General features: G+C 37.1%; 1 protein-coding gene and 1 non-coding gene across 2 annotated transcripts in view; both read left to right on the top strand.

Annotated features, from left to right (window-relative positions):
- Window positions 1–27,186, top strand: part of GPR158 (G protein-coupled receptor 158) — a 303,836-nt gene that overhangs the window by 99,359 nt on the left and 177,291 nt on the right. The window lies entirely within an intron of this gene.
- On the top strand, window positions 27,009–27,080 carry TRNAY-AUA. The gene has a single exon. It is a non-coding gene; the product is annotated as a tRNA-Tyr (tRNA).

Here is a 27,186-nt window from a genome sequence, read left to right as displayed (position 1 = left end):
ATGCTTATGTTAGTCTACTCACCACTTTTCTGTCTAGGTAATCACCATTTTCTGTCTAGGTTCCTCTTGGCCTTAGTTCCTGGATCCATTTTCTGGAAACTTCTGTTTTCTCCTATTATTATTTAACTTTTCTATGCTCTTACTCCCCTACACAGACTGATTGATCTATAGAACTGATACGAACTTTATTTTCATGAGTACCTTCATCTTTCTTACCCTGTGGACCTTTGAGTGAACCCACAGAACTTCCTTACACCAGTCACAGAAGTACTTCAGCCTCCACACAATGGAAGTTTCATGCTGCTAGAGCAGCTAATCTAATAATAGAAATGTCCATTTATGATATCTCTGAAGTCTCAAACATCCATTTCAAACTTTTTCCTTTCTTCTCCAACCATTAACCCAGCCTCCACTTTCCTCACTCTCAGAGGGTGACTTATCTTCTATCCATGTTCTCAAATGTAAGCCATTTATATAGATATACATGCTTGTCATCTTTCCATAGGAAATTGCACAGGATCAGATATTTTGCTTAGTAAAGGATAAATCTACTTCTGCTTTATTGACTACACCAAAGCCTTTGAGTGTGTGGATCACAACAAACTGTGGAAAATTCTTCAAGAGATGGGAATACCAGACCACCTGACCTACTTCCTGAGAAATCTGTATGCAGGTCAAGAAGCAACAGATGGAACTGGACATGGAACAATAGACTGGTTCCAAATAGAGAAAGGAGTATATTTGTATATTGTCACCCTGTTTATTTAATTTATATGCAGAGTACATCATGAGAAATGCTGGGCTGGATGAAGCACAAGCTGGAATCAAGATTGCCAGGAGAAATATCAATAACCTCAGATATGCAGATGACACCACCCTCATGGCAGAAAGTGAAGAGGAACTAAAAAGCCTCTTGATGAAAGTGAAAGAGGAGAGTGAAAAAGTTGGCTTAAAGCTCAACATTCAGAAAACGAAGATCATAGCATCTGGTCCCATCACTTCATGGCAAATAGATGTGGAAACAATGGAAACAGTGACAGACTATTTTTTTGGGCTCCGAAATCACTGCAGATGGTGATTGCAGCCATGAAATTAAAAGACGCTTGCTCCTTGGAAGTAAAGCTATGACAAACTTAGCATATAAAAAAACAGAGACATTACTTTACCAACAAATGTCCATCTAGTCAAAGCTATAGTTTTTCCATTAGTTGTGTATGGATGTGAGAGTTGGACTATAAAGAAAGCTGAACACCAAAGAATTGATGCTTTTGAACTGTGGTGTTGGAGAAGACTCTTGAGAGTCCCTTGGACAGCAAGGAGATCAAACCAGTCCATCCTAAAGGAAATCAGTCCTGAATATTCATTGGAAGGACTGATGCTGAAGCTGAAACTCCAATACTTTGGCTACCTGATGTGAAGAACCGACTCATTGGAAAAGACCCTGATGCTGGGAAAGATTGAAGGTGGGAGGGGAAGGGGATGACAGAGGATGAGATGGTTGGATGGCATTACCTATGCAATGGACATGAGTTTGAGTAGGCTCTGGGAGTTGGTGATGGGCAGGGAAGCCTGGTGTGCTGCAGTCGAAGGGCTTGCAAGTAGTCAGACACGACTGATCAACTGAACTGAACTGAAAGGATAAATCTGCCCATCTCTGACCAGCCCTTGCTCTTTTGGATATCACCTCTCTTCAGCTTATGCTTCTCCACTGCTACTTCTACTTAGTCTAGAAATATGACCAGTCCTAAAACCAACCAAACATCATTGCCTACCTGCAAGTTCTTTTCTAACTGTCTTCCTATTTGTCCCCTATCCCTACCCCCATCCAGGCAACTTAAAAGAGTAGTTTGCACTCTTCCTCTGTTACACTTTCTAATTTACTCAATAAAGATTAAAATTGAAAAATCATTGCCAATTCCAGTGGATGTGGTTCAGGTCTTATGTTAAGGTGTCTGGCATTGTTGCTCTGCCTTGAAACTTGAGAGACTCCTGGTTCTTTCTCTGTGTCAGGCTGTTCCTTTTAACAGAGAGTTTGAATATCTCAAACTCTCTTAAGTTAAAACTTAGCTCTTTATTTTCCACACCCATGTTAACACTGGAGCTTCTCCTGAACTACCTTTATCATCTGGTCATGGGTCATGCAGGCCTGAATACTGAGCCATCCTCAAGTTTTTCTTCTTTATCCTTCAGATCCAATCAAGCATAAAACTCTCCTTTTTATCTTTATTTCCTTAAACCTACATCCTTTCCCACAAAATTTTCATTAACCATTCAATACCTCATCTTGTTTTATGTGTGTTTCTGTTTAAAGACACCTTATTTAGCATATTTGTAGTAACTCACTAACATTGAACTCATGGCCAACAGCACTATGCCTCATGCCTGAACTAAGGTTATCTGACACACACATTTCCTCCATAAGGCACATTATATCATAACCTTCTTGAGCTTAGGAACACTAGAAGGCACTTCAGCACTATGCTTGGGACATAAAATCACCAACAGAAAGCTCAAAAATGTGAAAAACATGGCACTTCATAAGCCACAAAAAGGACACTTGTCTATAATACGAGAACTGAAGAAGTTAGAGTGAATATTTATATCTGTTTCTGTGTTCAGTCTGTTGCACTGTTTTTTCTGGTTGAGCTGCATGAAGATTATCTGACTTCATACAGGTATATAGTTGGAAAACAAAGAAAATCTTAGTAACATTTTCAGAGAATCGTAGATAGTCTCCTTTATACTCCAAAACATGATTGTGGTAACTGCTTAATGCTATTTCTAACATGGAGTCTAAAACCGTTTCAGTGTACTTTTATGATATATTACATTAAAAACCCATTACTGTGTCTTGCAGTTTGAATGAATCTTATAGCCATGCAAACTTCCCTGGTAGCTCAGATGGTAAAACATCTGCCTACAATGTGGGAGACCTGGGTTTGATCCCTGGGTTGGGAAGATCTCCTGGAGAAGGAAATGGCAGCCCACTCCAGTACTCTTGCCTGGAAAATCCCATGGATGGAGGAGCCTGGTAGGCTACAGTCCATGGGATCTCAAAGAGTCAGACATGACTGAGCAACTTCACTTTCACTTTTATAGCCATGCATGACCTTGTTACATATGTAGTAGAGATATTGTTTCATTAATTTATGCAAATATTCTAAATGTTAATGCTTTTCATTAGAAAATATTAAAGTATCACATTTGTTAAAATTACCAACTGTCTCATCAGAAAAGGCTTTAATTATTGGGAAGCTGTTAAACTCATGGTGGTAAATATAAGATTTCTAAAACTTAAATTTTGTCATTGGCAGCAAATCTTGCCAGTTGTTTTCCTTGAAGTTCACTGTATGCACTTTTCTAAAAAATGTCAGCCAGATATCCAATCTGAATAACTATAATTTATCTGTCAGTTTTTCTTTCAAGGGAAATGGTGTTCCATGAAATAAGTGCTAATTCAGCTCACAACTGAAACAATTGTACAACTGATTTTACTTGAGACAAATGTTATAATTTGGTGTGCAGCATAAATACTTCATGCATACTTTCCTCATCACACTGAATATTAAAAAGAAGTGTACTCAAGGATTGAGACTTAATAATATTAATATTTCTTATCACTTGATTAAGGACATTCTTAAGTGAAATTGAAATTTTTTTTCTTCTAGTGCCTGACAGTAAAGAAAACAGTAACTAGTAGTAAAGTTTGGTGCCTTTACCTTGATTCATGCTAAGATGCCAGCAGTTTTAACATCTGTGCTTTTGCACCATCAGTTCCAGTATCAGTACAGTAGAAAAAGCTAGTAACGTCTTACGATTATTGGAGGAAAAGCTTTGTCATCGCCAGCCCTCTTGAAAGAGTCCTGGGAATCACCTATGGTTTTTAGACCACACTGTAAGAACCACTGATCTAATAGATTTTTCTTTTCTAATTGCTTTTATTATTGCTTCCACTACAGTATTAAATAGTAGCAGAGAAAGTGAGTGCCTGTATCTTGCTCCTAATCTTTAAGAGAAATATCTTTTGTGTTTTTCTGTTAAGATACTGGTTTTAAGACCAAGATTTATATGTTTTATTATGTTGAAAAGTATGTATCAGTTCCTGTTTTCCTGGGTGTTTTTAAAATCAGAACCAGACATTAAATTTTGCCAAAATATTTTATTTTTTCTTTTGTGATCTAAAGCAGTAAGTCAGTAATTTTCTCCTCAGATGCTTTATTATGTAGTATTATATTAATGGACTCTTTAATTCATTAATATATTTCTTGGAATAAATCTCCCTTGATCATGATGTGTAATATCTTAATGTAGCATTAGATTGTTGGATTTAGTTTGTTAGTATTTTATTTTTATAATGATACTGATGTGATATTGATCTGTAATTTTTTGTACTTGTATTTATAGATTTAGATTGTAATGTTATACTTGCTTTACATAAAGAATTTGAAAGATTCATTTCATATTTTGTGCTTTGGAATAACTTATGTGGCATGGGGATGATCTGGTCTTTTAAAGTTTGATAGAATTCTCCAATGAAACCATCAGGGCCTGGAGCTATTTAGTTGGGAATTTTCTTAAAATTTTCTTTATTTATGAGTTATAACTGTCTTTTAAAACATTGTAGTACTAATTGGATAAAACTTTTGAACTGTGTTTTCTTTGGAAATTATTCATTTCATGTAAGTTTTCAAATTTATCATAATAAAAATTTGCATCTATGTGTTTTATTTTTCAATTTTGAATGCTGTTTTCTTCTTCTTCTTTGTTGTGTTTCATGTTTGCCTTCTCCTCCCACTTTTTAAAAGTATTTTTTTCACTTGTTCAAGGAACCAGTGTTTTGATTTATTATTTAGATCAATGTTTTTCTTTTTTCCACCTCATTGATTTTTGTGCTTATCTGTATTATTTCCCTCACTTTGCTTCTGGTTTAGTTGTTTGTTTTCTGGCATTTATAGCACATTTATTTGTATTCTTTTGTTCTCATTAACAAAAGTGCTTAAAACTGTAAGTTTTCCACTCAGTATTTTAAGTGTATTTGATAATGCATAGTATTTTTATTAACATTATCTTTAGAAATTCTCAAATTGCTATTTTTTTCTCTTCCATCCAAGAGTTATTTAGTAAAGGATTTTTTTTTCTCCTTAATATTCAGAAGGTAGGGCTTTTTATATTTTATTATTAATGTCTATTTTACTGTGTTTTTCCCAGAAAATGAAAACATTTGTTTTTAATACTTCTATTTTATGAAATGTACTCAAGCTTTCAGTATGACTCATATATGGTAAACGTGATCATTTCACATAATCTTAAGATAAAGGATTTGTGTTTATTTCTTAGTGCTATTATAACAAAGTGTCATAAACTGCATGGCTTAAAACAACACAAATTTATTCTGTCACAGTTCTGGAAGCTGAAAGTTCATAATCAAGGTGATGGAAAGGCAGTGATCCCTCTGAAATCTATAGTGATGCTTCCTTCCTTGCCTCTTCCTAGTTTCTTATGGTTTTATAGCAGTCTTTGATGTTTCTTGGATGGTGGCTACCACACTTCAATCTTTGCCTCTGTCTTCACATACTGTTCTTCTTCCTGTGTCTCTGTTTCCTCTCCTCCTCTTATAAGGATACCAGTTATATTGGATAAGTTCTACCTTGACTCTGTATGACCTCATCTTAACTTGATAACACCACAAAGACCCTTTTTCCAAATAGGGATATATTCATAAGTACTGATGATGAGGATTTCCATATATCTTTCTTGGGGACACAGTTCAACCCCTAACAGTTTATCTTATGGCCACCCTAAATTCATATACTTTCTATATGTATAATATGTTCACCTAATCACACTGTCCCCCAAAGTCATAGCTCATTTTAGCCTTAACTTGAAGTCCAAAATGTCATCTTAAGTATCATCAATGCAAAGAGTCTCAAATATCATCACCTAAATCATCTGAATCAGTTATGAGGAGACTCAGAGTATGAATTCCTTTTTATGGAAAATGAGTTTTCTACTTCCAGAATGCAGTGGTAGAACATCCGTAAGATAAACACTTCTATTCCAAAAAGAGGGCAATTAGAAAGAATAAAAGAATAGCAGGTTCCAAGCAAGAGGATAACTCAGTAGGGCAAGTTGAGTTTCAGGGCCATAAAATAATCACATGTGACTGGATTCCCTGTCCTCTGGGATGGCTGGAATGGTAGGCTTGCTCTGGACCCATCCGTGTAGGGGTCTTATTCCCTTGGGTCTACCATTGACTCCAGGCCTCTGCATCCGTGGCTCTACCCTCAAAGTCATTCTTCTTCACCAAGATAGGGCTAATTTCTATATACTTTTTATATATTTTCTTCCACTCTTCTCTACATTTTCCATAGATAAGCTCATACAATAGAGAAAAAAAGCAGAAAGAAAGGAGAATAGGAAAAAGGAGAAAGAATTAGGGAATAAAACCTGTGATTGGAATTCAGCATGTATTATTCATTCAAAGGTGTGGAAAGAAGAAAACCTTGACTGAAGTACATGCAGAACCATTCTACTTTATGTCTGTGGGTGCATACCATATATACACACAATATGTATAAAAGAGGTAACTAATGAGAGCCTGCTGTACAGCACAAGTAAGTCTGTTAATGTTCTGTGTGAAATCCAAAAAAGAGGGTCTATATGTATCAGTAGAGTTGATTCACTTCGTTGTACAGAAGAATGCAACTGTACCCCAATTTAAGAAAAAGATCTTAAGAACCACCCCCCCCAACAAAAGCCCAGTATCCTGAAGCCTTGATTCAGAGTCACCCAGATAACCTGATTTTATTGACTTCTTCAGTTTTTCTATAGCCTTAAGTATTTGCTAGCATAATGCCACACAAACAGCTAATATATTGCTGTGCTAGGCAGCATTTCTGCTGTCAGCAGTGTACCAACAAATGAAGTGCCTCATGAGGGAACTGTTGAATTAAATGGTACACACTGGACTGGCTTGGTTCTCTCTCATTTTGGAATGACTTCACCTTCTCCATTCCCAAGCGAGAAAAAAACTCTTTTCCATCTGTGCTAGACTTGCATTCTGAAGGGATTTGGGGATTTATGATTCTTAGACGTGGAGGACAGGAGCACTGAGGCACTAGCTGAATGTAAATTACCACACTGACTTTTAGAAGTTACTATTGACTGGGGAGTTAATTGCCTGTGTACTTCATTTTTAACTATTGGGCTTAACTGGAAACTGAAAAGTTGACAAAACTACACTAAAGCTAGAAGAGAATAAAAGAAAAGGGTGAAGAAAAGAGATTGTAATTCAGAATGCATTTTCAGAATTTCTTGAACCAAAGATTTAAAAAATGACAGTGTTGGTAGTGTGTCGTATCGGTAATGCTAAAGTGTATATAATTTTTCCTTATAATTTGGTTAGGGTATTGGGTCTGAGAGTTAATTCATTTGAAATGTTCCTAAATGAGAAGGCACTGGTTCTTGTCTTGATAATAAAGGAAGAGAAATACATGCAGACAGATGTTGGATACCAGGGAATCGTCACAATTTTTATTCTAAAACCAACCTGTGGCAACATTTGGAACTATGGTTCTAATCTCAGATTTAGAGAGACTAGGGCCTGTTGATAATCTTTATTTATTTTAGTAGGAAATTGTTGGGATATATCAATAATAGTACCTTATTAAATATATGTTCCACTTTGTAAATATTTGCTACCTAATGTTTGTTGGAATATTTCCTTAGTCTCTGGAAACCTTGACAAATATATTGATAGCATTACATAATCTTTAATGACTTATAAGCTAGTATGTCTAGTAAACCAATAAAAGCTATTATATTTTTTCAGAAATGAAGCAATTAATGTAGCATACTAAAGAAAAGTGTAAATGATATTTCATTCATCTTAATTTAGTAATAATTGCATACATGACTTCTTTCTCTTTGCTATTCCCTAGCTCACTGGAAATGTTAGGATCATTCTACTTTGCACTTGGTTGGAAATGCTTATGAATTAGTTTTGCTTTGTCGTAATAATATGGCTACTAAGGTGCATTCTATTTCCTTTACTCAGCCTGCTGTGCAGATATTCAGTGGTTTTCAAACTTTAAGATTTGAACTTGTTAATCCAGCTCCTGGGTCCCACTGTGTCTCTTACTGTGTGTCTCTTCTAAAGTACAGCCCTAGAGGACGGGCATCATCCAGCCTGCTCTTTTCTCACAGATACAGAATGGTCTAGCATCTGTGTTTATTCCCTTTAACTTTTAAAAACCTTTCTCTTCTTGCTGAGCTATTCTTTCACTTCTCATTTCTATTCCAGACACTTCCCCTCTTTTTATAGTTGTCCCCTATAGTACTGACTCACATTTATTAAAACTAGAGTTTTTATGGTTGCTAAAAAAGCACAGAAGCAAAGCTATGTATCCTGGAATTTAGCATAAGACAAGTCATGTTTGGGAGGGCATCTCAATGTTTCTTTCTGCTCCTTGGACAGTACTGATGGCTATATAAGAGAGATGGATCAAAATCAAAGAGCACCAGCCTGCCTGAGGGATATCATACGGGATTTTTAGTCTAGTGAGAGTGATCCTACTGTATCTCTGATAAGATGATGCTTAGAAATTAGATCCTGGGAATGTTCAGAAAACAGTTAATGGCCTGTGCTGTTGGGGTTGAGTTTTACTTTCTGATGTCCTTCTTTCCTTCATAGATGAAGCCAGGTTGACTCAATGCTAAGTTGTTGAGTTTGACTAATTGATGTCTGAATAGTTAAGACCTTAACCTAGCTTTTGGGAAAACATCATTCTTTTAATTACCAAAGATAATCAAGTAGAGTAGAATGGTGTCAAGCATTCTACATCATACTGGAAGGACATCATACAGTCACATTCCCTGTTTGGTCCTTTACTGAATGCCCAAATTATGATAAATAATAATATAATAATAACTTAAAAAATTTTTACAACAGGACCTTCTCTCTACTGGGCAAAGACTGCTTCCAGGTCTGCCACAGAAAAGAAGACCCTCTTTTCTTAGGGTTTAGCATGACACATTTAGCTATATTTTCAGTAACTTTTTTTCTTTACTGACTTATTTCTTGTTCAAATTAATTAGACAAATATCACACATTTCTACCAACTAGTGTTGTTTGGTGTGATCTACTGGCTTGGATCTTAATTACAGGTGAAGATGAACAAGAGAATTCCATTTATGAATCCATTGCAGAAAAGCAGACTGATTTAAACAGTAATACAAGAGGTGCGATAGCACATTAAAACATGTAGGAAATAGCATGAACCCTGTTGTTGATTAGTTGCTCAATTGTGTCCCACTCTTTTGAGACCTCATGGACTATAGCCTATCAGGTTCCTCTGTCCATGGGGATTTCCCAGGCAAAATTAATTGAGTGAGTTGCCATTTCTTTCTTCAGGGGATCTTCCCAACCCAGGGAATTAACCTTCATCTCCTGCATTGGCAGGTGGATTCTTTACCACTGAGCCACCAGGGAAGCAACATGAACCTTAAGAAAGACTAAAAGCAATGATTGAAGAGAAATTGCCATCACTGTCTATGGTTTTTGTTAGTATTTCTAGCCTGTTTCATTCCAGGCTCTGCACTCCACGTTAGAGATGTGGGTCATACAGGCTGCGTGTTCTCCATAGTTTAGAATGTGACATGATTTTGAGAAGAACCCGTTTTTATCAAGGTTCAAAAAAGATCATTTGCTCTCTCTGGGATTTGGTTCAAGATAATGTGTGGAAGTGGCAGAATAGAAAAAATGACTGGCAATAAATTGAATTTTGAAAGTTACATGCTGCTGCTACGTTGCTTCAGTTGAAATACTCTCTATTAAAAAAGTAATATGAAAACAAAATATAGAATCTAAAAAATTATTAAAAAAAGGAAAAAGTCTTTTGTTTGTCTTTTTTGGCCGTGTCACTTGGCTTGTGGGATCTTAGTTCCCTGACCAGGGATTAAACTCAGGCACTTGGTAGTGAAAGTGCCGAGTCCTAACCACTGGATCACCGGGGAACTCCCCGAAAAAGTCCTTTGTTAACATAGGTGTCCAAGGATAAGAAGTATGTATTAATACATATAGTTCTGTGGTTTTAAACTGAAAGAGATTCATAGATTGCCTCTATCAGAATCATCTGGGGCTCCTCTCTAGAGATTCTGATTCAATAGACCTGGGAAGGGAAACAATTTTCTGGGATTCTGATCTGCTGACGTGTTTGGGAACCGCTGCCATTGTTAACTGGCTAGATTATGCCATGAAACTCATTTGGAAAAAAAACAGAGTTTGATGAAGATATAAAAAATATAGAAAATGGTAACATTGGTGAAGTTGACACAGCACTTTTTCAGAGTTGACAGTCTCTGGTGCTGGTTTCTTTGGAATGAGATCTAGTGAGAATTCATAGAACATTAGAGCTGAAATCTTACTTAGATATCTCTTGTCCAGTCTCTTTACTTTATAGACCAAAATTATTGTCATTCAGTTCATTTTATTTTTTTTTTATGAGTAAACAGTGTGGGCAAGAAGGAACACATTAGAATTTTTACCTTTCCTTATTAGGGATTTAGTCATTGTCTTAATGCAGAATGGTTTGAATGCTCAAACTTGTGTATATAGTCTTTCTCTAGGTTGGTTTTTTCAGGTGTATCAGTGTTTCTCAAGTTTAATATGTAAAACTCATGTACACCCGTGGATGATTCATGTCAATGTATGGCAAAACCAATACAGTATTGTAAAGCAAAATAAATTAAAAATTAAAATTAAAAAAAGAATAAAAAGAATTATTATACAAAGTAATATATACATACCTATATAATGTATTTAAGGCAGATTTAAAGAGTTTTCTTAATTTTAATTATGTAACATTTGACTACAGGTCATTATAGAGCTCATCCCCAAGCTCTCTGTAAGATGTGAGTGCTATAGAAAAATACCTGTCTCAATATAACTAGGGCTTCCCAGGTGGCTCAGTATTAAAGAACCCACCTGTCAAGGTAGGAGATGTAGGTTTGATCCCTAGGTTGGGAGGCTCATCTGGAGAAGGAAATGGCAACCCACTCCAGTATTCTTGTCTAGGAAATCCTACAGGTGGAAGGAACTTGATGGGCTGCAGTCCATGGGGTCACAAAAGAGTCGGACGTGGCTTACCAATTAAACAATAACACTATAATTAAGAGATTGGTCATGATACAGTGGGGTAAGGAGAGTAACTGAAAATTAATAGTCCTTCAAGAAGAAAAGGATAATTACTTCCTAGTTTCTAAATTCCTTCTAAAATGAAAAGAGTCCAAAGACATATTAACTCAGCATAGAAGCAGAAGTTATATATTTTGCTCTCAAAGGACATGGTGGTGGTTCTATTTTGCTAAGAGAGGGTAGTGCTAACCATCTAATTGTAGGGCAGTTTCCTGGAACTTTGACAGAAAGAAAATGACTGGACAGAGCTGCTGCTTCTGCTGCTGCTGCTGCTGCATCGCTTCAGTCGTGTCCGACTCTGTACGACTCCAGAGATGGCAGCCCACCAGGCTCCCCCATCCCTGGGATTCTCCAGGCAAGAACACTGGAGTGGGTTGCCATTTCCTTCTCCAATGCATGAAAGTGAAAAGTGAAAGGGAAGTCGCTCAGCTGTGTCCAACTCTTCATGACCCCATGGACTGCAGCCTACCAGGCTCCTCCGTAGGGATTTTCCAGGCAAGAGTACTGGAGTGGGTTGCCATTGCCTTCTCTGGGACAGAGCTTCTTACTTGACATCATTTGGGTTTAGTGTTACCCTGATCCAAGTGCAGACAGCCCATACACAGCCTCCTCCCTGTATGCCTGACAGTGTTGCTCAGGTGTTGCTTTACTTTTTAAACCTCTACATTACAGTTCAAATACAATATGATTCCTATGGAGGAAATGTGTTAGTTTCACTTATAAAAACATTTCAAGAGAGTGATTTCCTACTAGAAATCCAAGGGAGTAATTTACCTCTAAAAAGCTAAAATGGCAATTACTGAAAGGACGGTAGGCAACTTGTATAAAATGACAACTAGAAGTGACAGTGGATTTATGTCAAGTTTTGGCAAATAAAAATAATACCCCTGAAGTTTAGGTATTCAACTAGTCACTTTGTAGCTAGCTAAATGTTTCTATAAATTTAAACAGAGTATATTATGAGTAGAATTTGGAAGAAGAATTAGAATAAGAACCAAAAATTAAATTCACTGTGAACTTGTTCTGTTATTGCCATTTACCCCAAATCTATAATGATCAATTTTCACCTACTAGAAACACAGCCTCTTCTACTTTGTTCTGTCTCCTATCATGGTGAAGCTCCAGTGCATCTGACAAAAGAATTGGCAGCTGGATATACAAAAACTGCCATAACAGGTCAGTTTCAGTTTTAGATAAACAGTGCGGTTTCTTTTGTACTGTGTAACCAGAGCCAGAATGTACAGTATCTGAAAGAAGCAAGATCTGTATGAGAAGAACTTGAGCCTTGAGTCAGGCCTGGGTTCCAGTTCTGTAGAGCTGGGTTACCTCAGGCCTTTGGCTTCTGTGAGACCAGTTCTTCTTACAAAGTGATGTGACTCTTTCAATTCTAGTTTCCTCGGTGTGTATGTCCAGCAGTGCAATTGCTGGGTCATAAGGCAGTTCTATTTCCAGTTTTTTAAGGAATCTCCACACTGTTCTCCATAGTGGCTGTACTAGTTTGCATTCCCACCAACAGTGTAAGAGGGTTCCCTTTTCTCCACACCCTCTCCAGCATTTCTTGCTTGTAGACTTTTGGATAGCAGCCATTCTGACTGGCGTGAAATGGTACCTCATTGTGGTTTTGATTTGCATTTCTCTGATAATGAGTGATGTTGAGCATCTTTTCATGTGTTTGTTAGCCATCTGTATGTCTTCTTTGGAGAAATGTCTGTTTAGTTCTTTGGCCCATTTTTTGATTGGGTCGTTTATTTTTCTGGAATTGAGCTACAGGAGTTGCTTGTATATTTTTGAGATTAGTTCTTTGTCAGTTGCTTCATTTGCTATTATTTTCTTCCATTCTGAAGGCTGTCTTTTCACCTTGCTTATAGTTTCCTTTGTTGTGCAGAAGCTTTTAATTTTAATTAGATCCCATTTGTTTATTTTTGCTTTTATTTCCAGAATTCTGGGAGGTGGGTCATAGAGGATCCTGCTGTGATTTATATTTATTTATGAGAGTGTTTTGCCTATGTTCTCCTCTAAGAGTTTTATAGTTTCTGGTCTTAGGTTTAGATCTTTCATCCATTTTGAGTTTATTTTTGTGTATGGTGTTAGAAAGTGTTTTAGTTTCATTCTTTTACAAGTGGTTGACCAGTTTTCCCAGCACCACTTGTTAAAGAGATTGTCTTTTCTCCATTGTGTATTCTTGCCTCCTTTGTCAAAGATAAGGTGTCCATAGGTGCATGGATTTATCTCTGGGCTTTCTATTTTGTTCCATTGATCTATATTTCTGTCTTTGTGCCAGTACCATACTGTCTTGATGACTGTGGCTTTGTAGTAGAACCTGAAGTCAGGCAGGTTTATTCCTCCAGTTCCATTCTTCTTTCTCAAGGTTGCTTTGGTTATTTGAGGTTTTTTGTATTTCCATACAAATTGTGAAATTATTTATTCTAGCTCTGTGAAAAATACCGTTAGTAGCTTGATAGGGATTGCATTGAATCTATAGATTGCTTTGGGTAGTATACTCATTTTCACTATATTGATTCTTCTGATCCAAGCACATGGTATATTTCTCCATCTATTAGTGTCCTCTTTGATTGCTTTCATCAGTGTTTTATAGTTTTCTATATATAGGTCTTTAATTTCTTTAGGTAGATATATTCACTGAGGAAACCAGAATTGAAAGAGACACGTGTACCCCAATGTTCATCTTAGCACTGTTTATAATAGCCAGGACATGGAAGCAACCTAGATGTCCATCAGCAGATGAATGGATAAGAAAGCTGTGGTACATATACACAATGGAGTATTACTCAACCATTAAAAAGAATACATTTGAATCAGTTCTAATGAGGTGGATGAAACTGGAGCCTATTATACAGAGTGAAGTAAGCCAGAAAGAAAAACACCAATACAGTATACTAATGCATATATATGGAATTTAGAAAGATGATAACGATAACCCTGTATGCAAGACAGCAAAAGAGACACAGATGTATAGAAGTCTTTTGGACTCTGTGGGAGAGGGAGAGGGTGGGATGATTTGGGGGAATGTCATGGAAACATGTATAATATCATATAAGGAATGAATTGCCAGTCCAGGCTTGATACAGGATCTCTGGGGCTGGTGCACTGGGATGACCCAGAGGGATGGTATGGGGAGGGAGGTGGGAGGGGGGTTCAGGATGGAGAACATGTGTACACCCGTGGTGGATTCATGTTGATATATGGCAGAATCAATACAATATTGTAAAGTAATTAGCCTCCAATTAAAATAAATAAATTTAAATTAAAAAAACCCAAAGTGATGTGAATATTACCTTCTTTACTACCACATAAAGCTCTTGTGAGTTCCCCTGTGCTATACAGTAGAACTCTATTCAGTGCACTGTGGTGATCTAAATGGGAAAGAAATCCAACAAAAAGGGGACACACATACACACACAGAGCTGATTCACCTTGCTATACAGTAGAAACACAATATTGTAAAGCAATTATACTCCAATAAAAATTAAAAAATAAATTCAAGGGGGCTTCCCTGGTGGTCCAGTGGTTAAGAATCCACCTGCCATTGCAGGGGGCACGGTATTGCTCCCAGCAAGATCCCACAAGAGCAAGAGCCCCTGAGTCACAACTGCTGAGCCTGCACACCTAGATCCCATGCTCCGACTGCATCAAGAGAAGCCACTGAAATGAGAAACCAGTGCACTGAAATGAAGAGTAGCCCCCACTTGCCACAACTAGAGAAAGCCCACCTGAAGCAAAACAACAACAACAACAACAACAAAACCAGTGCAACATTAATTTAAAATTAAAAAAATAAATTCAAGCAGAAAAAAAAGTTCTTGTGAGGATAACATGGGATACTGGATACAAAATGGAAAGTACAAGAGTAATATGAAACGAGATTTTTGACTCACTGCTTTTATGTATTTGACTTTTCCATCCTCAGCATCTTTTTTTTTTTTTTCAAAAAATTTAAAAAGTTAAAATCCTGTCATATGTATCTTCTTCCCAGATATGCAAGTTGGGGAATGGGCAGGAATTGGTGTGAAGTGGAGGAAAGGCCAGCCTTGGAAGAGCTGTCCCGTGGTGAACAGCTGGCTAGATAGAAAAGGCAAATCTTTTATTTTTAAAATAATCTTTCTTCATATTATTTTTAGAGGGAATTCTGGACAAATATCTAGGAATACTGGGAAATTTGTTCAAGTAATACAGGTAATTTGCTTATTCAGGATATAAGTGCAGTCTACAGATTTTGGCAATCTTTTGTTTCTAGAATAATCCAACATACACTTTTGAGTTAGTACCTAACAGAGAGAAGAAACTAGTGCTATACTTGGTTTTTTTTTGGCATAAATATGTGATTTACTAATGGCTGAAACTTGGTTAGATGCCAAAGAAGGAACTACATTCTTACTATTAATATTTCATTAGTCACTAATAGATATTTTGCATAGAAATAGCAGTTCCTAGTGTTATGAGATGACGTAATAACAGTTCCTTTTGTTAATGTTATAAATGATGGAATATTATTTTTATAAATAGCTTAACTTTTAAATTTTATTCATGAATCTGACCTGAAGCATCCCAATATGGTAACTAAACTATTTCCTAGCCCATATATTATATTAAATGTTCCACTAATACTGCTTTATGGTCCTGTGGAATTTTTCTAAACACAGGAGTATGTTTCTAAACACAGAAGTGTAGCCTGGTTATGGTGTTTTGTCCAGTAGCTAAGACCTTCTCTCTAGATAATCCTTTGCCTCCCTGTTGGGGAGTTGCAGAGTCTGAAGAAAGGCTATTCTATTAAGCTCTTCTCTTGAAGCTTCTAGAGCCATATTATCATTTTCTTTAAAGTCTACTGATAACTCAATACCTTGGTTGTATCAAGTTTGCTTCTCTGAGACTAAGTCATTGTAGTGTTTAAAAAATCTTGATATGCATCAAGAATTAATTTACTATATTGAGTGCCTTTAATATTTTAAAATTTCCAGTCACAAATAAGGCTAAATGACTCCACCATTTACTAGTTATGTGACCTTGGGAAGTTTAAAGAACTTTTCTGTGATTCTATTCCATTGTTGGTAAAAAAAAAGAAAAAAGGAAATAACAGTACTACCTAAAAGATTTGTTGGGAAGATTTAATGAGTTCCTTACATTTAAGTGCTGAGCACAGCACAGATTAAGCACTTGATAAAAATTAGCTGTCATTGTTACTATTATCATATGTGAAGATCAGTTATCATGGTACTGTTATTATAAAAGATATGGATATTGGAGCTATATTTATATTTCCTCAAATATTGAATGGGCATATGTTTTGAAAAGTGAATCATTGTATTTATCTTGTTTACCCATCTCATAAAAATAAGATTCAAAATGTGGATAAGCCATCTCTACTTGAATTTTTATATTTGAACTCTATAATTCTGTATACTTTGTTTTGTAAGACAAAAAAAATCCACAGATAATGCAATCAGAGAGAACATTTTAAAATTAGTAGCACTGCAGACACTTCAAATGACGCCAAAGAACCGTTTATGTTGTTCTTCCTTAATTGTGACGCAGTCAGCTATTATAGTAGATGATTTTGGTTGCCACCCCAACAACCATCCATCTTCCCCTCTTCCTCTTCCTTGTTAGCACAGTTCTAATGCTCTTCAGGTATCTGCTTGTCTCTGAGTGACTCAGAGTTAGATACTGATAGAACTTATCCAATTTAGTGTACCCTCCTAGTCCCCTTGCCGGTAATTGATTTAAGCAACAGAGTGTTGTAAGGCTGTAACTAATGAAAGGGAGAAAAAGTCTGCTGGAGGGATTCTGAGAAATGTTTTATTTGCTCTAAAAGGAGAAAGCTCTCCTCTCCTGTTTCTGGGCACTGTGATGCTTGGAACTGTCGTAGGCATCCTGTGATCATGAGGTCATAAGCTTCAAGACAAAATTGATACGTGAAGATGGCAAGGCAGTAAGATGAAGCTAAACTTGGGTCCTTGAAGATGATTTTAAAGTATTGAATTAACCAACATTGGAATTGCCAACCTCTTGAGTTCTTTGGTAAGGTAATAAATTCCCTCTTGGTGTCATTTAGTTGACTCAGGGTTTTCCGATAAAAGCTAAAAGCATCCTAAATAATAAAAGCATCCTAAATAACATTAGCTAAAAGCTTCCTAAATAATATTACTCATTGTATATTTTTATTTTTTTGTAATGCCATGTAAAAATTATGTAAATGGAAAATATAAGTAATTTATAACTATGTGGAATTCTGTGGATGCTAAAATTCTCATACAGAATATTTTCTGAAAATATAGCAGCATATGACATCTTTCTCAAATATAAGTAGAAACACTTCCTATAGTGCTTATCAGTAACAATGCTTGACAATATTTTTTAACTTAAAAATTTATGTTAAATTTTTTAACTTTGAAATTTTATTCTCTTATTTTTTAAAATTGTTATTTATTTGTTTTTGGCTGTTCTAGGTTTTCATTGCTGAGTATGGGCTTTCTCTAGTTGCCATGTGTGGGCTTCTCATTGAGATGGCTTCTCTGGCTGCAGAGCATGGGCTCTAGTGTACACGGACTTCAGTAGCAGCGGCTCGTGGGCTCAGTAGTTGCAGCTCCCAGGCTCTAGAACACAGGCTCAGTAATTGTGGCGTACGGGTCCAGGTGCTCTGTGGAGGATCCGTGGGATCCTCTTAGACCAGGGATCAAACCCCTATGTCTTGCATTGGCAAGCAGATTCTTTTCCACTGAGCCACCAGGGAAACCCCCAAATTCATTTTTTAAGTTTAAAGGTTCTTTTACTATATATGCTATATGTACAGTGAACTGCATAAATCTTAGTTGGCACTCAGTTTTTATGAAATTTTTAAAAATGTTTTTGTAAAGTGAACATACCCTTGTAAACCATCACCCAGATCAAGATATAGACTGTTACTGGCTCCCCAGAAATCTTCCCTGTGCTCTCCTAAGTCAGCATTGACCCTCATTCCAGGGGTAACCACTTTTCTAACACCATAGAAAAAATTTGCCTGTTTTGAGAGGTATATTTGTCAGATGATATGAACCCTGACTTTTTTTGCTTAACAATTTGGAATGAGATTTATTTACACTAAGCACAGCAATAGCAGTTTATTTTAGTTTCTACTTAGTATCCTGTTGTATGAATATACCATAATCTATCCATTTTGTATTATGATATACGGTGGTTTTTTGGCTACTACGAATGATGAAGCAATGAATACTCTAATACATGTTTTTCATTGTATGTATATCCATACATTCCTATTGTATGTATAATTAGGGGTGGGTTTGCTGAGTCATAGGATAGGCAAATGTCCTTCTTTAGTAGGTGTTGTCAAAGGTATTTTCTAAAGTGATTATATCAACATGCACTTCTACCAGCCTTATATGAATGTAAATTTGCTCTACATGCTTGCCAGCATATTATATTGTAAATTTTAATTTAGCTTGTCTGGTGTTGTATCATGCTATCTCATGGTTTTAATTTTCATTTTAATTACCATTTTCCTGATAAATAGTGAGGTTGAGTGCCTCAGTCTTTTAGAGTTCCTTTGATTCTTTCGAGTTCCTATGTAAACAGTTTTGTGATCTCTGAATAATATGTTTATTTCTTCCTTTCTGATTCTCACCCCTTCAATTTATTTTTCTTCCTCACTACACTGGTTAGGAGCTCAAGTACAATATTGAATAAAAGTAGTCATTTAAAGGTAGCAAACATTCTTGTTCTCATTTTAGTGGGAAAGCCTTCAATATTTCATCTTTAAATATTACATTTGCTCAAGGTTTTGTGCAGATAAACTTATCATGTTAAGGAAGTTTCCTTCTCTTTGCTAAGCTTTTTTTCAGAAAGTAGTTGAATTTTATCAAATACTTTTCTGGATTTGGTGCACTACTGGAATTATCATATATGTTTTATAGTAGCTTCTGTTAACACGGTGAACTATACTGAATGACTCTTAATATTAACTGATCTTGTATCTCTAGAATAAACTCAGTGTTCTGTTTGCTTCACATGGGTACAGCTTAAAAATCAGAAGTGCCTTTGGGAAAAGTGTGATCTTACTTTGTTTTATTTCTTCTACTCCTGTGTCTTAGGTCCTTAAGTTCTGCCTGCTTTAGTGGCATGGAACTCGGAACTCCAATTTTTGTCACCCTAGGTTTAGTAAGACAGGATTTTTGTTTGTTTGTTTTTATTTAGGTCTTAGAGTTGGCCTGAGCAAGAGGGTTCTTTTGAAACAAGTTGCAATTTAATGGCTAGAAGTAGGATTTCCACAGTATCTTTTAAAAGGCTCTGTGCCTATCTTTTGCAGTGTTTATCTAAAGTTCAGTCCATACTTAATATTGGGTTGGCCAAAAAGTTCATTTGAGTTTTTTCATACGATATGCTGGAAAACCTCAACAAACTTTTCAGCCAATGAAATATATATTCTGAAAAAAAAAGAAAAAGAAAAAGTCCCACCCAAACAAATTAAAACCTAAACATATGAAGGACCCACTTTCAGATCCCCCTTCCTCTTAGATGCCTCCACTTCTCTCTCCATAACCAGGTATAATTGTATTAACAAAGTTCCTGATACTTAGTTGTTCTTGAATTATTTCTCTCCTCACATCTTTGATGGTAAAAATATACGATACCTCCATGTCTTATTGAAAATTGATAAAATATAGCATACCTATCTGTCCAAGTATAATTTATTTTATTTCTTGGGTAATAATAGCCCTCTAAAATAGGGTGGTAAATTACTTATGAAGTTCGTGTTTCTTCCACTTTATTTTCTTTGTTAAGCCTTGAGGTATGTACCATCTCTGGTCCTTTAAGAGTACTTTAAGAGTATTTATTTAAAGAAACATTTAAAAATATAGAGGCCTGCAATGACCCTCTGTGTTTGTTATTAGTCTTTCCTGTTTCTTTTTCCTTTTTTCAAAGATTTTTTAAAAATGTGGACCATTTTTAAAGTCTTTATTGAATTAGTTATAATATTGCTTCTGTTTTATGTTTTGGTTTTTTGATGAGGCCTGTGGGATCTTAGCTCCCCTTGCAGGGATCAAACCCACACCCCTTCATTTGGAAGGCAAAGTCTTAACCACTGGACCACCAGGGAAGTCCCTCATCACTCCTGTTTCTTATTGTTGTTTTTTCAGATCTATAGTCTCTGGTCTTCTCTGGATCCTAATACCTGATATTCTTTTCCTCTATTCAGTCACAGAGATGTAGATGTGATTTTCTAAATAACTATCTTTGCAAGTTTTACATTTTACAACTTCTTTTGTAAGTAATTTAACTTTGTTGTAAAATTTTGGAAGGCCTAGAAAATTGCAACAAAGAAAACAAAAAGCATCTGAATCTTACCATCCTAAGTGAATCTCTGTTAAAATCTGGATATCTCTTCTTCAAGGAAGAGTGTAATACTTTCTGTTGTTTCAGACAATTATTCTGTCTCTGAAATCTATCCTTTTTTTTTTTCCCCACTGATGGTTGTTCATGATAGTCGCTCATTTGTGTCCAATTCTTTGCAACCCCTTAGACTGTAGCCCATCCTGCTCTTTCATCCATGAATTCTCTAGACAAGAATACTGGAGTGGGTAGCCATTCGCTTCTCCAGGGGAATCTTCCAGACTCAAGGATTGAACCTCAGTCTCTTGCTTTGCAGATAGATTCTTTATCATCTGAGTCACCAGGACAGATAGAGATTACTACCCTTTTGCCCTGCCAAGATTTGTTGTGTATAAATTGTAGTGTACGAATGAGGTCTGCATTCTTAATTTTCTCAAATAACATATTATCTTCCACAGGGCTCATGATTTTTCATACTTGTATTAATGTGATCACAGAAACTCAATATCTCTAGTTAAGTTTCTATTGCCAGCCTCAACCTCATGGAATAGGAGAGTCTCTAGCTCTCTTCACCTAAGGAAAGAATTGCATCTTGTCAGGTCTGCTGCTAGATGGATAAAATACTCATCAAGTCAAGTAAAGCATCAATGAAAGTCTCTGTTTGAGCAAAATGGAATTTGTTCAGACAACTAGCAAACTTCCTGATTTCTGGGAGAATGATGTTTAGATGTTGGTCTTGTGGAGGTAAGTTTAGGAGGCCCAAGTATGGGCTGGAAGAAGCACAAGCTGGAATCAAGATTGCCAGGAGAAACATCAATAACCTCAGATATGCAATGAAGAGGAACTAAAAAGCCTCTTGATGAAAGTGAAAGAGGAGAGTGAAAAAGATGGCTTAAAGCTCAACATTCAGAAAACGAAGATCATGGCATCCGGTCCCATCACTTCATGGCAAATAGATGGGGAAACAGTGGAAACAGTGTCAGACTTTATTTTTGGGGGCTCCAAAATCACTGCAGAGAGTGATTGCAGCCATGAAATTTAAAGACGCTTACTCCTTGGAAGGAAAGTTATGACCAACCTAGATAGTATATTCAAAAGCAGAGACATTACTTTGCCAACAGAGGTCTGTCTAGTCAAGGCTATGGTTTTTCCAGTGGTCATGTATGGATGTGAGAGTTGGACTGTGAAGAAAGCTGAACACTGAAGAATTGATGCTTTTGAAGTGTGGTGTTGGAGAAGACTCTTGAGAGTCCCTTGGACTGCAAGGAGATCCAACCAGTCCATCCTAAAGAAGATCAGTCCTGGGTGTTCATTGGAAGGACTGATACTGAAGCTGAAACTCCAATACTTTGGCCACCTCATGTGAAGAGTTGACTCATTGGAAAAGACTCTGATGCTGGGAGGGATTGGGGGCAGGAGGAGAAGGGGACGACCGAGGATGAAATGGCTGGATGGCATCACTGACTCGATGGATGTGAGTTTGAGTGAATTCCGGGAGTCAGTGATGGACAGGGAGGCCTGGTGAGCTGTGATTCATGGGGTCGCAAAGAGTCGGACACGACTGAGTGACTGAACTGGACTGAACTGAGCTGGGTAGCCCCTTTTAATCTGCTCAGGTATTAGAAATGAACATTGCTTGCCTCTAAGCAATCATTGAATATCTAGAGTTTCTGAAATGTGATGTTCAGGCATCTTAAGAGGTAAAAGAAATCATGACTCATGTTTCTAAATTTTGACTTAATTGGAAGAGAAAAGAGTAAGCAGATGAATAAGACCTGATAAGGTTCTTGATTCATATAATTTTGTTCAACCCTCTTAAAATTGAATATAAGAAACCTGTTTTTTAAGTTTATCTGTTACTATCTATATGTTCTTATGAAGATATTAAATTGCCTGAATCTACTAGCATAAGCCACTTATTCTGCTTACAGAGATAATACTAATTTCACATGACATGACTCATTTAGTGTATGGCTCTATGTCTAGTTTGGTCATAAAATCCTAGAGTTGGAATGTTTACAAGTCATCTTTGATTTAGCAAAATCTTTTTCTGTAGTTTCTAAACTTTAGAATACATAAAGATCACGTGTGGTGTTTTTGAATAGTTCAGATTCCTGGATTTGGTTCACAAAATATTTTGAACAAATAGATCTGTTTTTTATTGGAGTATAATTGGTTTACAATGTTGTGTTAGTTTCTACTGTACAAAGAATGAATCAGCTATATGTATACATATACCCCCTCCTTCTTGGACCTCCCTTCTACTGCCTCCCCCATCCCACCCATCTAGATCTAAATGAGTCTCAGAAAGTTTGATAAGCACTCCTGACAATTATTAGGCTGGTGGTCCATAGACCATTTTTTGAAATCATTTTTTGTATAACTTATGTGACTCCTGCTACTGCTGCTGCTAAGTCGCTTCAGTCCTGTCCGACTCTGCGCGACTCCATAGACGGCAGCCCACCAGGCTCCCCCGTCCCTGAGATTCTCCAGGCAAGAACACTGGAGTGGGTTGCCATTTCCTTCTCCAATGCATGAAAGTGAAAAGTGAAAGTGAAGTCACTTAGTCGTGTCCAACTCTTCATGACCCTGTGGACTGTAGCCCACCAGGCTCCTCCATCCATGGGATTTTCCAGGCAAGAGTACTGGAGTGGGGTGCCGTCGGCTTCTCCTTGTGTGACTCCTAGCAGGTAGTTATTTATCTTGATAGATGATACACACTGTGGATCCTGGGTTTTTGAAAACTGTTAGTACATTTCCAAGAAACAAAAACAATGCCATCATTTCACAAGAGGGAGTAACTATTAAATTAGATATTTACTTAAGATCATTATCCATATCAAAGATAATGGGTATAGAGTGTCTAGAGTATAACTCAGAAATCTTACACCCATCTGAAGGTACTGGGTCACCTTTGTTATCATTGGTATCTGAGATTTTGTTATTGCTTTGTGCTTGACATTCTTCTCAGAAGAGACATTCATCAAGATTCGCTGCCTTAAAGGTTCAACCAGCCAGAAACATGCTTTATATTGTGCAGCATTAAATTCAAAATAGATCTCAAAATATAAAGATGTGGAGAATTCACTGGTGGTATTTTTTGTGTTACTTTGTTTGGGGCTGGAGATCAAATTAAGATTAATTACCTTGATTTTTTTAAAGAAGAGTTGCAGAATCTCAGACCCCACCCTGCTTTATGGTTTGATTCATTCATGGACAAAACATTCCAAATGCTTTATATTAAAAAATTAAATGTCTAAACATGAAGCATATATACCATGATTAAGGATAGGAATGCTGGTTTTATGCATAGTTATTATATTTGAGTAATGTAACTGCTTTCTTAAATGAATGCCATTTGCTATGCTTGACCTTGTCTTGAGACAGAAGCTGGTACCCATGTGACAGGTAACTGAGGATAGACCCCATTTGTCCTGTGTTGCCAGAGCATGACATACTGTCTCTCAGTGGTCCCATCAAGTAATATTTTGCAGACAGAGATAAAAAGGACCCTCCTGCTGGCTGACCAGTGGGAGTTCTGCTAAGCTTCTTTCAGATGAAGGTCTTTCTCTTGCCCATTTTACTGTGTGGCAAGGCTCTTGACAAGATTTCTGACTTCTGTCATAGAACAAAAGTTAAAGACATCTTTGTAGTACTTTGATCTCTTCTGAAATCAGGCAGCAGGAATACCCCATGTGATTTGTCTGGAAAATATCCTTCCTTATTTCTAATACTCCTGCAGTGTAGTGATGTGTATTTTTTTTAATATAAATAAAGCATTTAAACATAAGCCAGATTTAAATATTACAAAGGAAGTAAAAGATTTGTCTATTAAACCTGGAGAGATATCAACTCTATTTTCATAACCCTTATAATTTATAGTCATTAATCAGATATACAATGATGATATAAGCCTGCTTATTCACGTTATCTAAATTCCTTTTGTGAAAGTTGAAGTTGGTTGCCTCATGTTGGTTTTTTCACCATAGTGTGTATTTCAATTACATAAAGTGTCTTGAGAGGCTTTAAATTTTTTTAAAAAATTGTTTTAATTGGAGTATAATTGTTTTACAATGTTCTGTTAGATTCTGCTGCACAATGAAGTGAATCAGCTCTAAGTATGCATATATCATACCTCCCTCTTGATCCTCCCTTCCACTCCCCCCTGCCCCCCGCCCAGTCTCACCACTCTAGGTCATCACAGAGCATTGAGCTAAGTTCCTGGTGTTATACAGCAGGTTCCCACTGACTAGTTGTTTTACACATGGTAATGTATATATGTCAGTGCTACGAGGAGAAACTTGTCTTACTCTATGCATAGGGAAATCAAAGCAGAGATAGCCTGGATAACTCATGGTATCCCAGAAAGCCCTCGGATGAGGTATTGGGTATTAAAATTCATTTTGGCAGTGCTAAGGCATTTGGCAGCAAGATCTTAGTATGGAGGTATGTGTAGGGGGAAGGCACGTGATATGATTCCTAGAAAAGTGTCCTTTGCTTCACCTTTTCTAGGACTCATCTGCCTTTCTTTCCTTGTCCTCCTATACAAAATAAGTATAAATGTTTTTATATACACATGCTCATCATAGTATTTTTGTTTCCTGAACTTCAGTTTCTTTTATTTATTCATTTGTTCATTCATTCGTTAATTCACACAACAAATATTTGATTTCCAGGTACTGCCAGCCAGAAGACTGTAGATAAATGATTTAAAATGAGTATCATGACATTTACAAAAATTGACTAGGAAGCCATAAGTCATCTTCAATCAGCTTTAAAGAGCAGCATTCTACGGACTGGGCTTCCCTGGTTGCTCAGTGGTAAAGAATCTGCCTGCCAATGCAGGAGATGTGGGTTCGAGCCCTGGGTTCAGAAGATTTCCTGGAGAAGGAAATGGCAACACACTCTAGTATTCTTACCTGGGAAATCCCATGGATAGAGGAGCCTGGCAGGCTACAGTCCATGGGGTCACAAAGAGTGGACACAATTTAGTGACTAAACAACGTTATAAGATTTATAATAGAAATGCAATCAAAATACTAAGAGAAAATAGTCACCCCCTGATGAGATGGGCACTCTTTCACAGAAGAGTCTAGGAGCCTGAGCAGGTGTTTGCTTGCAGAGAAAGCGGGCATCCTGCCTGTGTTCTCACTCTTAATCTCTCCTAGGTAAATGATATTTCTGTGAAGAGAATGTATTCTTGGCATTCTGTTTAAAGCTTTCTTTTCTTTGTTGCAAGTATGGTATCTAGCATTTGAAATTAAAATGTGACCCCTTTAAAAAGTCTCCCCCTGAGACCGAGTGAGGAAAGGAGGGTTAATCCAGTCTGTGTGCAGCTTCAGCAGAAGGCAGTGGGTGGCAGCGCTAGCAAGTAAACAACTTTATTTTCAGGTTAAACTATCCCGGGGCTCCAGGGTATCAATAACTGTCCTGGTGGATGATCAGTTCTTCAGTCATGTCTGACTTTTTGAGACCCCATGGAATGTAGTCTGCCAGGCTCTTCTGTCCATGGGATTTCCCAGGCAAGAATACTGGAGTGGGTTGCCATTTCCTTCTCCAGGGTCTCTACCCAACCCAGGGATCAAACCCACATCTCTTGAGTCTTCTGCATTAGTGGGTGGATTCTTCACAACTAGCACTGCCTGAAAATCCTGACTGGCCTGGTGCAAATGGTAAAACCTCAATGTCAGGCAATATAGGATTATGAAGACTTGGGAGAGGCAGGAGTTGGGGTAGGTTCAGGCTTCTAGAATTGGATTAAATGGTGTCAGATAATAAAAGGACATGGAACACAGGAATAAAGGTAGCTACTTCTCCTTTTATTTGAATTTCCATTTTTCTTTTGAATCAGGTGGGGACTTGCTTCAGTTTAGGCTGACACCCTGGCCTGAGAGAGGAAAGCTGACGTAACAGTAGTTTTTTTGTTTCTTTGCTTTGTTTGTTGTTGTTGTATTTAAATAGTGGGTAAATAGCCGTTTTTCCGAACCACGCAGATACCTACTTCACCCCACGCCCAGTCCTGGCTCCCTGGTCTGAAACCTCTGGACGTCTCTAACTAAAAGAGAAGCCCTGGATCTGCAGGGACCTCCAGAGCCATGCTCTAGTCCCATGGCCAGGAACTGTTCTGATTGTTTTGTCTGCCATCCTGTCATTAAATATTTTGCATATCTGTACAGGGAGATCCACAGTGATAAAGTTAAGGCTGTCAGTTTAGTAAATGAAAAATAAACACTGCCAGCTTCACAGAAAGCTCAGCCTGTATCCTACAAAACTGTGTATGGCAGTCCTTGAATTGAGTCTGATTTTTTTTTTAAAGGAATATTAGAGATAGCAATTAAAATTAAACAGAAATTCCTGCAAAACTTTAGACTGTTTCTTGGCATTCATTTTTGCTTTAAAAATGGTATCTCAATTTTTAGAACCTTTCTAAAGTGCATAAACTTTTTCTATATGTTTATGTTAATATAGGACTTCCCTGGTGGCTCAGATGGTAAAGCGTCTGCCTATAATGCAGGAGACCCTGGTTCAATCCCTGGGTCGGGAAGATCTCTTGGAACAGGAAATGGCACCCACTCCAGTATTCTTGCCTAGAAAATCCTGTGGATGGAGGAACGTGGTAGTCCATGGATGTGGTAGTCCATGGGATTGCA

Source organism: Oryx dammah, unplaced genomic scaffold (genome assembly GCF_014754425.2).
Source record: "Oryx dammah isolate SB20612 unplaced genomic scaffold, SCBI_Odam_1.1 HiC_scaffold_10, whole genome shotgun sequence".
Classification (NCBI taxonomy): domain Eukaryota; kingdom Metazoa; phylum Chordata; class Mammalia; order Artiodactyla; family Bovidae; genus Oryx; species Oryx dammah.
Note: the sequence above shows the minus strand (reverse complement) of the source record. Positions and strands in the feature narration are given on the sequence as shown.